Here is a 12,107-nt window from a genome sequence, read left to right on the forward strand (position 1 = left end):
CTCTCCGTGTTCGACTCAGATCGAGGGGGCCACAGATTCAGGGAACCAATGGGTAGCGAACAGCGCTGCAGTCGTTTCTGTGCGCCCGCGGAAAGGATGGGAAGCAAAAACACAGCAATGTCAGATTGACCTTTTGCTTGTATGGAAGTTCTACCTCGATAAGAGAACTGGATTTGTTTCGAAGCCTTTTTGGATTCGATAACATTGTGGTTTTGATCGTTTACGTTGGTTGGGTCTATCGTGGTTGTTATAGGTAATGCATTACTTTCAAGTATTAAGTTATAGAGCAAATATAGTGAGCTTTTAATCATGATTATGGTCGCTGACTTTATGCTACTGTTCAAGCACAGATATTCAAAGGGAGAACGTGTGAAAAATACAAGATCTTTATATGCAAATCGAGCCATCTGTGCTCCAACTGGATTGCCTGGTTTCTCTGCCGCGCAGACACCCAATACCAGGGTTGGGGCCCTGAGTACGCTCTCCTGTGATTGCACACTCACCACAATGACACTTAGCATTTATGGTTGCCGTGGAGACGTCCCTCGTTGCTGAACGAGGTTAGAAGCAAAGGTCTAAATCTCCTAATGTCCTTGCCGTGGGTGGAGACTCTGTCTGAGGGAAAGAGAGTGTATGCCGCAACTCTCAGCGGAAAGAAATGGAAGGTCTTCAAGGAGCGTGCTGCACTTTTACTGCCTGATGGAGACCTGCTTTGTGTGTAGTTTGCATTCCCTTTAAAATGGAAGGTGAGCGCTGACAAAGAGGTTCATTGAAAAAGAGAGCCGCCCCGGTAGTGGATTCCCCCCCCCCATCTTTACAGACCCAGTCTCTTACATGGGGACAAAGCTCCCCCCCCTGTGCCCCCTCCCCCTCACCCCCGGTAACCCCCATCTCCCCTAAAAAAAAATACCAGGTTCCACAGCTGCCTCTAGCTCCGCCCCCTGTCCCTCCATTATCTCTAATCCCCAGTGAAAAGCTCCCCCCTTCACACCCCAAGTCCGCCCCGCCCCAACCCCCTATATCCTCGCCCCCTCTCTGTGGTTCATTTCCCCAAAGCCATTAGCTGGAACGGCCCCTTCAACACACAATCTGCACTCTCACTTTAATTGCGGCAGATCGGGGCGCGCTAATTAACTGTGACCTGGCAGAGGGGTCTCATTAGGGGGCAACAGGGCGGGGGAGCAGGGCAGGGGAGCAGGGCTGTGGGTGTGTTGGCTGGGGTCAGTACAGTTGGTGTCCAGCCACGTCATGAGACAGCCGGACCCATTGTCACATGGCTGCTGGAGCCCTGACAGGGCTTGTGATGAGATCTTGATGGGTTTCATAACCCTTGACCTGAGTCTGATGATGCGTGGCGTCTACATTCTGGGGTCTTGTTCTTCTCTTGCATGACACACTCTAGATGATCATTTGAGACAGTTTTTATTTATTAACTCTCTAACCAAAAATACAGTATATGGTGATTTACGATGTATTTTTTAATTACGGAGATATACGGAAACAGTAAATCAACCTAATGTTTGCCCAGCATGAATTGGTGAGGCTGTTTATAAAAAAATATATTTTGGGGCAGTTGAAATCATAGCCATCCAACGCCATAGGGTTTTGATGAATGATAATGACATCAGTGTTGAATTGGGATGCTTTACTGTCAGTGAGTTTTTCATGTCACTCCTAGAGCAGCGGCCTCAGCTCCACTGCATTAGTAAAGACGGGTGAAACCTTGGTCCCGTTAGTCACTAAAGACATTGCTAATTGTTGTTTTGCTGATAGCTAATTGCTATTTTTTCACCCTGCTGTTGGAACCACACAAACACCCCCCAAAAAGACTGAAAGAGGACACTGCTCCCATAAATCAGACGAGAGAGAGAGAAAGAGTAAAAATATCTGTAGAAAGAGGAGGATAGAGAGGAGGCGAATGGATGGAGTAGGAATGGTGTCCCGTGCATTTTGTTAGTTGAGTCAGACCCTCTCCTCTGCATAATTATAGTCCTGCTGATTATGTCTCTAGTCTAAACACAGAGAGGCCTATGAGAGGCAGCCCAGGCCAGGGTCGCCCATGGGCCGCACGTGCGATCCCAGCCTTCAGCCCCCCTACGCCTCCTCTTCCTGGCAGGTGCGAGAGGAGAAGGCTGCTTTTCAGAGGCTTCTTCTGGAGCCGCGCGCTATACCGCCTTACACCTCTAACCGGGATGCGAGGGGACAGGGGATCGTCAGTCCGCCTGCCAACAGGCAACGAGAGAAAAGGGGGGGAATCGAGGGGGGCAGCATCTTAACCCTGACAAACCCCCACGCTTCCTGGGAAAAGCCAAATGACTCTCCTTGACCCATACACTCAAACCTTTGGCGTTCTCATGCTGAACCACATTTGAAAGGAAACGTCTGATCCACCGATTCAGCTGTAGAGTCTTTACTAGTGTCGTCTCAGAGACTGGGTCTCCACTTGAGAAATCTTTCGCTGTTTTCTAAAACATGCCGTCCTGTACCAGGAGGTGGTTTAGCTATTTCACAACATATTGACTGACACGTAGCTGTCTACTTGACACTCCAGTGAGTGTTAGATTCTGTTTGTTTAGGAGAGAGCGAGAGCACATTCATATAGGTGAGTTTGCCTTTGATAGTGCTTACACAGTGTAGAACAACACTTGTGATAAAGGATGTGCCGACATCGGCAAGCATATGGGTTTCATGTGGTTTTTCCGTGGGATTGCGCGATTCAAATCAAATCGTATTTGTCACATGTGCCAAATACAACAGGTGTAGTAGACCTTACCGTGAAATGCTCACTTACAAGCCCTTAACCAACAATGCAGTTCAAATAGCAGCCCATGTAGGGCTGAGTGCAGACTGCAGAGCCTCTGTTATTTGGCTGAGGCCCGTTCACAGGCTCCATTGCCTCATTGCAGTTTGCAGCTGTATAAAATGGGGAACAGATTTTATATGATGTAAAACGGCAAGCATCCCCGTCTCCATGGAAAAGGTCATTTGTTGAGTAAACGCTGTGGTGCAGATGAATAAGAGTTTAGAAGGAACAACACTACTCACAACACGTGCCCATGGAAACAATGAAAAGAGCTCTGTTTCGAATCTGCGGCTCCCACTGGACTCCATCATCATGGCTGGAGAAGGTGTGGTGGAGAAGGAGAGGTGGAGAAGGAGAGGTGGAGAAGAAGACGTGGAGAAGGGGTGGTGGTGGGGGGGGGCAGGATTAGAGCGGTCTATAAAGTCGTGAAAACGGTAGTAAAGCTGAGTGACCAGCCCAATAAACCCTGCAGCTCGTCAGGGGAGCCACACGACCGGGTGGACGATAGAGGGAGGAGGGTGGTAATGGAGGGTGAGTCACTGTGGGTAGGAAGGGAGGCAGCTGACACACGGATAGTAGATGGTCAGAGGGGCAAAGGGTAGGGTGGGGTGGTTGATGCCAGCTGACACAATCTGGCCACCCTCCAGACCAGACCAGACCAGGGGATGTTTAGACAACTTTGATGGACGCGGGGCGAGCGGGGACAGGTGTGCGGTACCCAACACCGCCAAGGGGAGATGTTCTTAATGGGGATGACACAAAAGAGTTGAGGACAGGGAGCATTTGGAGTGGGAGGGTAGGGTTAGAGGCTTAGAGCCCTAATCGACTGCCTTCAGCTGCCTCCACCCCATCCCCAGAGTGAAGGCTTCACCAGGCCCCCGTCTCTTTCCATCGACAGGAGCCACCATGGTCTGGTTGACCCTGGAGCCCGGGCCCACTGCAGAGAAGGTCACAGCCAGCCTTAATGATCCTTAAAGCCCCGGGCCACTGCTGCCAGTCTAAACTCAGACCTCCATTCCTGTCCTCCTCACACACACACACACACACACACACACAGGGCGCTAGCTAGAGGGATAGCTCGGGTGGGAGTCAAATAGTCAATTAAACATAATAGAATCCAAGTAGAAAAGCAGGCGGGCGCACAATTGGCCCAGCGTCGTCCGGGTTTGGCTGGTGTAGGCCGTCATTGTAAATAAGAATTTGTTCTTAACTGACTTGCCTCGTTAAATAAAGGTTCAATTTAAAAATAAAATAAACTAGCTGTGGTGAGATGTTGAGGAGAGGGGGTGATGTTCAGAGAGGGAGGACTGGGGGTTGATGTTTAGAGAGGGAGGGCTGGGGGTTGATGTTCAGAGAGGGAGGGCTGGGGGGTGATGTTCAGAGAGGGAGGGCTGGGGGTTGATGTTCAGAGAGGGAGGGCTGGGGGGTTGATGTTCAGAGAGGGAGGGCTGGGGGGTGATGTTCAGTGAGGGAGGGCTGGGGGTTGATGTTCAGAGAGGGAGGGCTGGGGGTTGATGTTCAGAGAGGGAGGGCTGGGGGGGTGATGTTCAGTGAGGGAGGGCAGCCAAGAGCCTCTCTTCTCTCCCCCCTAGCCTCATTCCTTCATCCCTCCCTGCCTCCCTCCTACCCTCTCGCTCTCCTCCATCACCCACTAACCAAGAGTAGCTGCCTCATTATTCATAGTGCGTGTGTGTGTGTGTGTGTGTGTGTGTGTGTGTGTGTGTGTGTGTGTGTGTGTGTCTGCGAAGGGGAGTGTGGGTGTATCATAATTAGGCCGTCTGTGCAGTACGGCCCGGCCCAGGGGTTGATGAGACAGGGTTTCAGAGTGCTCCAGCCCCCCCCCCCCCTGATCTCATCTCCTCCCTCCATCTGAGCCCAATGCGGATGGCAATCAGTCACCCTTAGACTGATCTGGGCTGACCAAGAATTCACACGAGGTCCAGTTACCACACAAGCCCTGAGACCACAAATGAGCTGCTGAAATGTGTATATGTAACTGTGTTTCTGTGTGTTTCAAATGTGCACGTTTTAGCTGGAAGAGAACATCTATTCTAGGTATATGTGTGTCAGTGTGTGATTATTTTCTTGGTCTGTGTGCCTGGTGTGTGTGCATTAAGCAGAGTGAATGTTTGGTGATTATAGCTGTATATATAGGCCTCTGTGAGTATGCTTTTGGACGTGTGAGTTCTGTGTGTGCGTGTGTGTGTGTGTGTGCGCTTGTCCTTTGTGTATTGTGGGTCAGATGTTTTAGGATGTTAGTAGTATCAGCCACTTGAAATCATCTCCATAGTAAACACGTTGCTCCTCGCTAACGCAGCCTGGTTCACAGCCAAACAAGGCTGGTTTGACACATCTCCCTAATCTGGCTCTGTGGCCATGTTAACATGCAGTTAGACCCATTTGAAATTTAATTGGAAGAAAGTGTGACAACTGTCCATGGAAATTACAACTTCCAAGAGTCCTTACAGCAACCTGGCAGAATGTGTTTTTCTCTGGGTAACACCCCTCCTTTCCCACCACTGTCTCTCTCTATCTTCTCTCGCTCTCTCGCTCTCTTTTTAACTCTCTTTCCTTCTCTCTCTTTCTAAACCCCCCCCCCCTTCTCCCCCCTCTCTCCCTCTCCTGTGCACTGTCTACTAGCTGGAAGGTCTCAGAGAGGTGTGAAAGAGGGCCTTAGGGGGGGTGAGGGACAGAGTGTGAGAGAAGATGAAGTGCACACCAGCGGAGAGAGCAGACATGGCATCTTTTCAGCTGTTTGCACGGCATGGGCCCCATAACCATGACAACGCCATTCTTGCTGGCTGAAGTCGAACTGAGTAAAAGTGGGGGTGGCTGAGTGGACAGGGGAGGAGAAGGCCCAGGACTCACTCAAAAGAGTGACATCACCTTAGAGGAATTTACTGTTTCTTCCAAGTGCTTTTGTTATTCTTTTGAGATTGTCTTATTCTTCCTCTGGTGTACTCAATCATTGCAAAGCTGAGGAGAAGGAGGCTGTGAATTATGTTTGCTGATTTGCTGTTACAGGTACTTATTCCTCTAGAAAGCTGCAGGCCAGTTGAACACACCAACACTCCGTTTTCATATGGTTTCCTAAATGACCTAAATGCGTTCCTTGGCTGTACTCCGGCCCAACCTGGCCCTCAGACTCAGTGGCTGCAGAGCGTCTCTCTCTCTCTCTCTCTCTCTCTCTCTCTCTCTCTCTCTCTCTCTCTCTCTCTCTCTCTCTCTCTCTCTCTCTCTCTCTCTCTCTCTCTCTCTCTCTCTGACCACTCATCTCATCCACATTCAAAAGACATGAAGTGATTTTGGACGGCAACCATTTGCCAAGTTTCCTTGACCCCCACCCCCTCCTCCCTTACTGTTCATGATTGCATAAGCACATGCAATGTCCACATCCAGTGTAGTCGCCTCACATGCAACCTCTCCTTTTTAAATAATAGCACATTACGTCACCCAACAGGCAACAGCTGCCCCGTAATATTTTCGGGGGGCCTGCCCGTTGCCTGGGTGACTAGGAGGAATAGTCATGGGTCTGGACTGAAACAACCCCCTCCTTCTCTCCAGCAAAACACACATAAACACATTGCATCCCTGGAGACCCCAGTCTCCCAGCACCTCTCTCTCCTGCTTTGTGTGTAGGGCTAGACAATGAGCCCCCGACACTCAGGGGACCCATCTGTTTCAAAAGTGCAATCAAGTGAGCCGCGATGGGTGGACAGGAAAATACGAGTCACAGAGGAAGGGTGAAGCCTGTTTTTATATTCTCCCCTGTCTCTCAGTCGTCCTCGTTGACTCTTTCTCACACACTCTTTCTCTCTCTCTCTCTCTCTCTCCCTCCCTCTCTCTCTCTATTCCCCTCTCTCTCTCTATTCCCCTCTCTCTCTCTTCCTCTCTCTCTTCCTCTCTCTCTCTCTCTCTCTCTCTCTCTCTCTCCCTCTCTCTCTCTCCCTCTCTCTCTTCCTCTCTCTCTCTGATGGTCATCAAGCCAGGAAACATCTGTAACCCCTTCCACGGGTGAGAGTTCATGTTCCAAAACCTAGTCAGAACAGGCAGAGTCTTCTGCTACAGTGTCCCCCTGTCTGCTGAGACAGATAGCTCTGCCTACTTTGTCCCTGGAGCTGGGCCGGGTCATTAAGCCATTTCTATGGGTTCAGTACCCTGTCAATCAATGAATCAATCAATCTCTCTCTGCTAGACTGGTATCAGCTTGTGGTCAGCACTTTCTAAATGACAGTGAGTTCTTCCCTTGGAGACACGGGTTTTTGATCTATTCAACCTTTGTGGTGTGACTCAGTGTTAACCTGTAATCTAAAAATAGTTTAACACCATAAATTGACCATAAGGTTACTGGAGAGTATGCATTCTGTTTACCCATGAGAACAACACACTTCGAGTGTCTGTGAGCTTTCTTTTAATCTGGATTTGTTTTTGTTCTGCATTTACACAGGCAGGAGAATTCTGATATTTTTTTACACAGGCGGGAATTCTTATATTTTTTTACACCAGCGGGAATTCTGATATTTTTTTACACAGGCGGGAATTCTGATATTTTTTTACACAGGCAGGGGGATTCTGATATTTTTTTACACAGGCGGGGATTCTGATATTTTTTTACACAGGCGGGGGGATTCTGATATTTTTTTACACAGGCAGGGGGATTCTGATATTTTTTTACACAGGCGGGGATTCTGATATTTTTTTACACAGGCGGGGGGATTCTGATATTTTTTTACACAGGTGGGAATTCTGATATTTTTTTACACAGGCGGGGATTCTGATATTTTTTTAGACAGGCAGGGGGATTCTGATATTTTTTTACACAGGCGGGGATTCTGATATTTTTTTACACCGGCGGGAATTCTGATATTTTTTTACACCGGCGGGAATTCTGATATTTTTTTACACAGGCGGGGATTCTGATATTTTTTTACACAGGCGGGGGGATTCTGATATTTTTTTACACAGGTGGGAATTCTGATATATTTTTTTACACAGGCGGGAATTCTGATTTTTTTTTTTTTTACACAGGCAGCCTAGCACAAACACAGCATATGTGACATGGCTGAGTGATTCTGCCTCATCACATTTCCTCTATTTTGTGACATTAAACCCATTGAAACAAAATGGATGAAAGTCTCCCCTATAATAGGCCGATAATCCTTCTATTAGATCAAAGGTACACAGTTTACCGGGTTTAACCAGGGCCTATGGAGCTCCCTTTAATGAGCTTACATTAAACCTATCCACCATATCTCAAAGTTTAAGATTGGTATGTATCAGGCTTTTTCCCTCTCTAAGGTTATCCCAGTGTGAATCCAGCCATGATAAAATACTGGATTGTTTTCAAGAAGTCTCAGAATTGGAATAAGGGATTGAACTGGGATGATTTCAGTGAAAGCGGTAGAATTAAATACATCTTCAAGTGCTTCCTGGTGATCCAGAGATGGGCTCTGCCATTGGACGCCCACCAGAATTAGCCAGGAGAAGTGTGTATGTAAGAGCTGTGTAAGAGGACATTTAGGCGGAGGGTTGCCCCCTCTGCTGCTGCTGCATGTGAGGTTTGTCATGCTCTCAGGGGCAGGGGAGCAGGGGAGGCCAGGGCACACATCATCTCTCAGCAGCTCCCCTCTGCTCCCCTCTCTGCCCGTTCGTGCAGGGAATGAATGAGTCACACAATTAATGATTCCATAAAAACAACTGCTCTTGAAATGGCCCATTGCTCTCAGCATGGCAGTTGTTGCTGGAGCTGAATTCTCCCAGCCAGGCCATCCATCTACTACATGAAGTGCTTCTCAATGACTTGTGTCAGGCCAAAGGCTCCAAGACAAGGTTCATCTGACCACATTTGAAGAAAATATTTGACCTGTTCCTATAATGCCCATCAACAGTTCAGTTGTATTCGTATTTTCATTAATTTCAGGTTCAGATGATTGCAGAAGGAAATCCTTCACCCGTAGAAATTGTAAATAAGAAAGTACTAAATACTTTTAAGCAGTCTTGTGTGCTTTTAATTGGGAGGAAACCAGGGGTTTCCCTGCCATAGTAACTGTAACTATAGCAGTAACCAGGTAGAGGTTAGTCAGACCAACACGAGTAGTAGGGATGGGACTGCCAACTGAGCATGCTCTGTGAGCACTGTGGGAGATGTCAACATAGCAGAGAAAAGCTTTGTCAAACAGTGACACTTCTCCTGCAGGGTCACCCCATGTAACACACACACACACACACACACACACACACACACACATTTCCCCTTTAGCTACATTACAAAAGTCATCACTTTCCTAGGCCTTCATTTAACGAGTAGGGTTCAACTGTGCTGCTGAATATCAAACCTTAAGCAGAGAGTATATCTATAGAAATTACCTATACAATTGAAAATACAGGAAAACAGTTGCAAAAAAGGGTACAATTTGATAGGATCTGATAGGATGGCCTTTGCTGCAGTATAACCAGTCTGCCCTCCCCTCCCCACCCCTCTTACCCACATCAACATGCCAAGACAATGGCCATCTCTGCCCTAATAATCCACTGGCTGATTGGTCGGGCCCAGATTACCCATGGGACACCAGCTGTCAGGAACTCACAGAGGCTCTTTACGCCAAACGACAGTCTGAGATTCCTCAATTGCTCTGTATTAATAGCTCGCCACAACTGGTACTGCGTAGGGCCAAACTCAACCCCATTGGCCCAAGAAAACAATGGAGGGAAAGGAGGAAGCAGGACGCTGCAACTGGTCAGAGGCGATAAGGACAAATGTCAGTCCAGCCCTAACAGAAGAGAGAGGGAAACAGGGAGAGGGAGAGGGGGAGAGAGAGGGAGAGGGCTCGGTTTGGGATTGGCCTAGTTTCTGCCACGGTATGAGGGCTTTTAGGCGGGTTGCTTTCCTTTCATGGTCTGAACACACATGTTCTGAGAGTACGGTGAAAATATATTTACACAGAGAGAAGTTGTGTTGGTCTTGGATGCCTGGCGCCAATGCAACTGATAAAGGCAGTAGAGGAAGATAATTAACCAAGGTCTGTAGCAAGGCTGAAAGAATCTGGACCTAAAAATGAAGTGCTTACTGTATAGTACTGGTAACGCAGAGGTCGACATTGTAAATAAACCCTTTTATTGTCCAATTCCCCTCCTGAGAGACACTCCAATGTCAAGACCAGTCAATGACTCGTGTTACTATTGAATTAGTTGCAATATGAAGTCTTTCAGTAGACTCCCTGTCCAACACTAGTCATTATGTCCTGTAGGCCATTCTCTGAACAACAAGACACTCCATAGACGTGTGGCTGTTGTATCAGCTGCGAATCACAACTTCATCCTGTCATGGGATCGCAGTACAGTGTAACACTGAACAGATGTGGCCATGTGGACATTTTAAACATTTGTCTCACTGCTAATCATGGTTGTAGACATACAATAGTGAAGCCAAATGGTTGATAATGAATGTAGCAGATGGGTTGCTAGTACAGTGCCTTGCAAAAGTATTCCTCCCCCTTGCAAAAATCCCAGTGGCTAGATGTGCCAAGCTTATAGAGACATACCCCAAGAGACTTGCAGCTGTAATTGCTGGCTCTACAAAGTATTAACAAGTTTTCCATTTCTTTTATATTAGTTCTTGAAAATATTTTGCATTTTCAAAGTGGTAAGCATGTTGTGTAAATCAAATGATACAACCTCCCCCCCCCCATTTTTTTTTTTTAATTCCAGGTTGTAGGGCAACAAAATAGGAAAAATGCCAAGGAGGTGAATAGTTTCACCAGCCACTGTGTGTATATATATACAGTGGGGAGAACAAGTATTTGATACACAGCCGATTTTGCAGGTTTTCCTACTTACAAAGCTTGTCTGTAATTGTCTGTAATTTTTTATCATAGGTACACTTCAACTGTGAGAGATGGAATCTAAAACAAAAATCCAGAAAATCACATTGTATGATTTTTAAGTAATTTATTAGCATTTTATTGCATGACATAAGTATTTGATACATCAGAAAAGCAGAACTTAATATTTGGTACAGAAACCTTTGTTTGCAATTACAGAGATCATACGTTTCCTGTAGTTCTTGACCAGGTTTGCACACACTGCAGCAGGGATTTTGACCCACTCCTCCATACAGACCTTCTCCAGATCCTTCAGGTTTCGGGGCTGTTGCTGGGCAATACGGACTTTCAGCTCCCTCCAAAGATTTTCTATTGGGTTTAGGTCTGGAGACTGGCTAGGCCACTACAGGACGTTGAGATGCTTCTTACGGGGCCACTCCTTAGTTGCCCTGGCTGTGTGTTTTGGGTCGTTGTCATGCTGGAAGACCCAGCCACGAACCATCTTCAATGCTCTTACTGAGGGAAGGAGGTTGTTGGCCAAGATTGCGCGATACATGGGCCCATCCATCCTCCCCTCAATACGGTGCAGTCGTCCTGTCCCCTTTGCAGAAAAGCATCCCCAAATAATGATGTTTCCACCTCCATGCTTCACGGTTGGGATGGTGTTCTTGGGGTTGTACTTGTGCAAACCTGGTCAAGAACTACAGGAAACGTATGATCTCTGTAATTGCAAACAAAGGTTTCTGTACCAAATATTAAGTTCTGCTTTTCTGATGTATCAAATACTTATGTCATGCAATAAAATGCAAATTAATTACTTAAAAATCATACAATGTGATTTTCTGGATTTTTACATTCCGTCTCTCACAGTTGAAGTGTACCTATGATAAAAATTACAGACCTCTACATGCTTTGTAAGTAGGAAAACCTGCCAAATCTGCAGTGTATCAAATACTTGTTCTCCCCACTGTAGAAATATAGGACTAGTGCATAGAGCATGACATAGATCCTTAATCTGCTGTATTACTGTAAGCGCACTTTGACCTTGGGTGATGTTAATTACTCAGTAGTATTCATGCTGCCTAACAGGCTTCATTTAGGTATATCATCACTGTGTACATTTCAAATGACCTGACACACCGTAGTATAATAGTCATGGACTTCATGCCTCTAGTCAATTGAGTATTTTCATCCTAGCCTGGTCCTAGATCTGTTTGTGACGTATACACATCTCCTATATGATACTTTTGGCATGACAATGACAATAGGAGTTGGCAAAACAGTACAAAACAGATCTGTAACCAGGCTGTTTTCATCCTTCTGACCCTGTATGACTTTACTGGTGGAATTTGACCAGGCGTTACTGATATTACTTTCACAGATGGGAGATGTGAAGTCAGGAAACTGAAATAGGAAAAAAAACGATATTAGGTCATTGCATAAGACTGTATTTAGAAATTACAGGGTTGTATTTTACGACGTGG

The 12,107-nt window shown here is 46.7% G+C and overlaps 1 protein-coding gene across 2 annotated transcripts in view; it reads left to right on the forward strand.

The window, feature by feature from the left end:
* The window catches only part of LOC115137033 (RNA-binding protein Nova-1-like), a 54,829-nt gene that overhangs the window by 21,683 nt on the left and 21,039 nt on the right, over positions 1-12,107 (forward strand). The window lies entirely within an intron of this gene.

Source organism: Oncorhynchus nerka, linkage group LG11 (assembly GCF_034236695.1).
Source record: "Oncorhynchus nerka isolate Pitt River linkage group LG11, Oner_Uvic_2.0, whole genome shotgun sequence".
In the NCBI taxonomy this organism is placed as follows: domain Eukaryota; kingdom Metazoa; phylum Chordata; class Actinopteri; order Salmoniformes; family Salmonidae; genus Oncorhynchus; species Oncorhynchus nerka.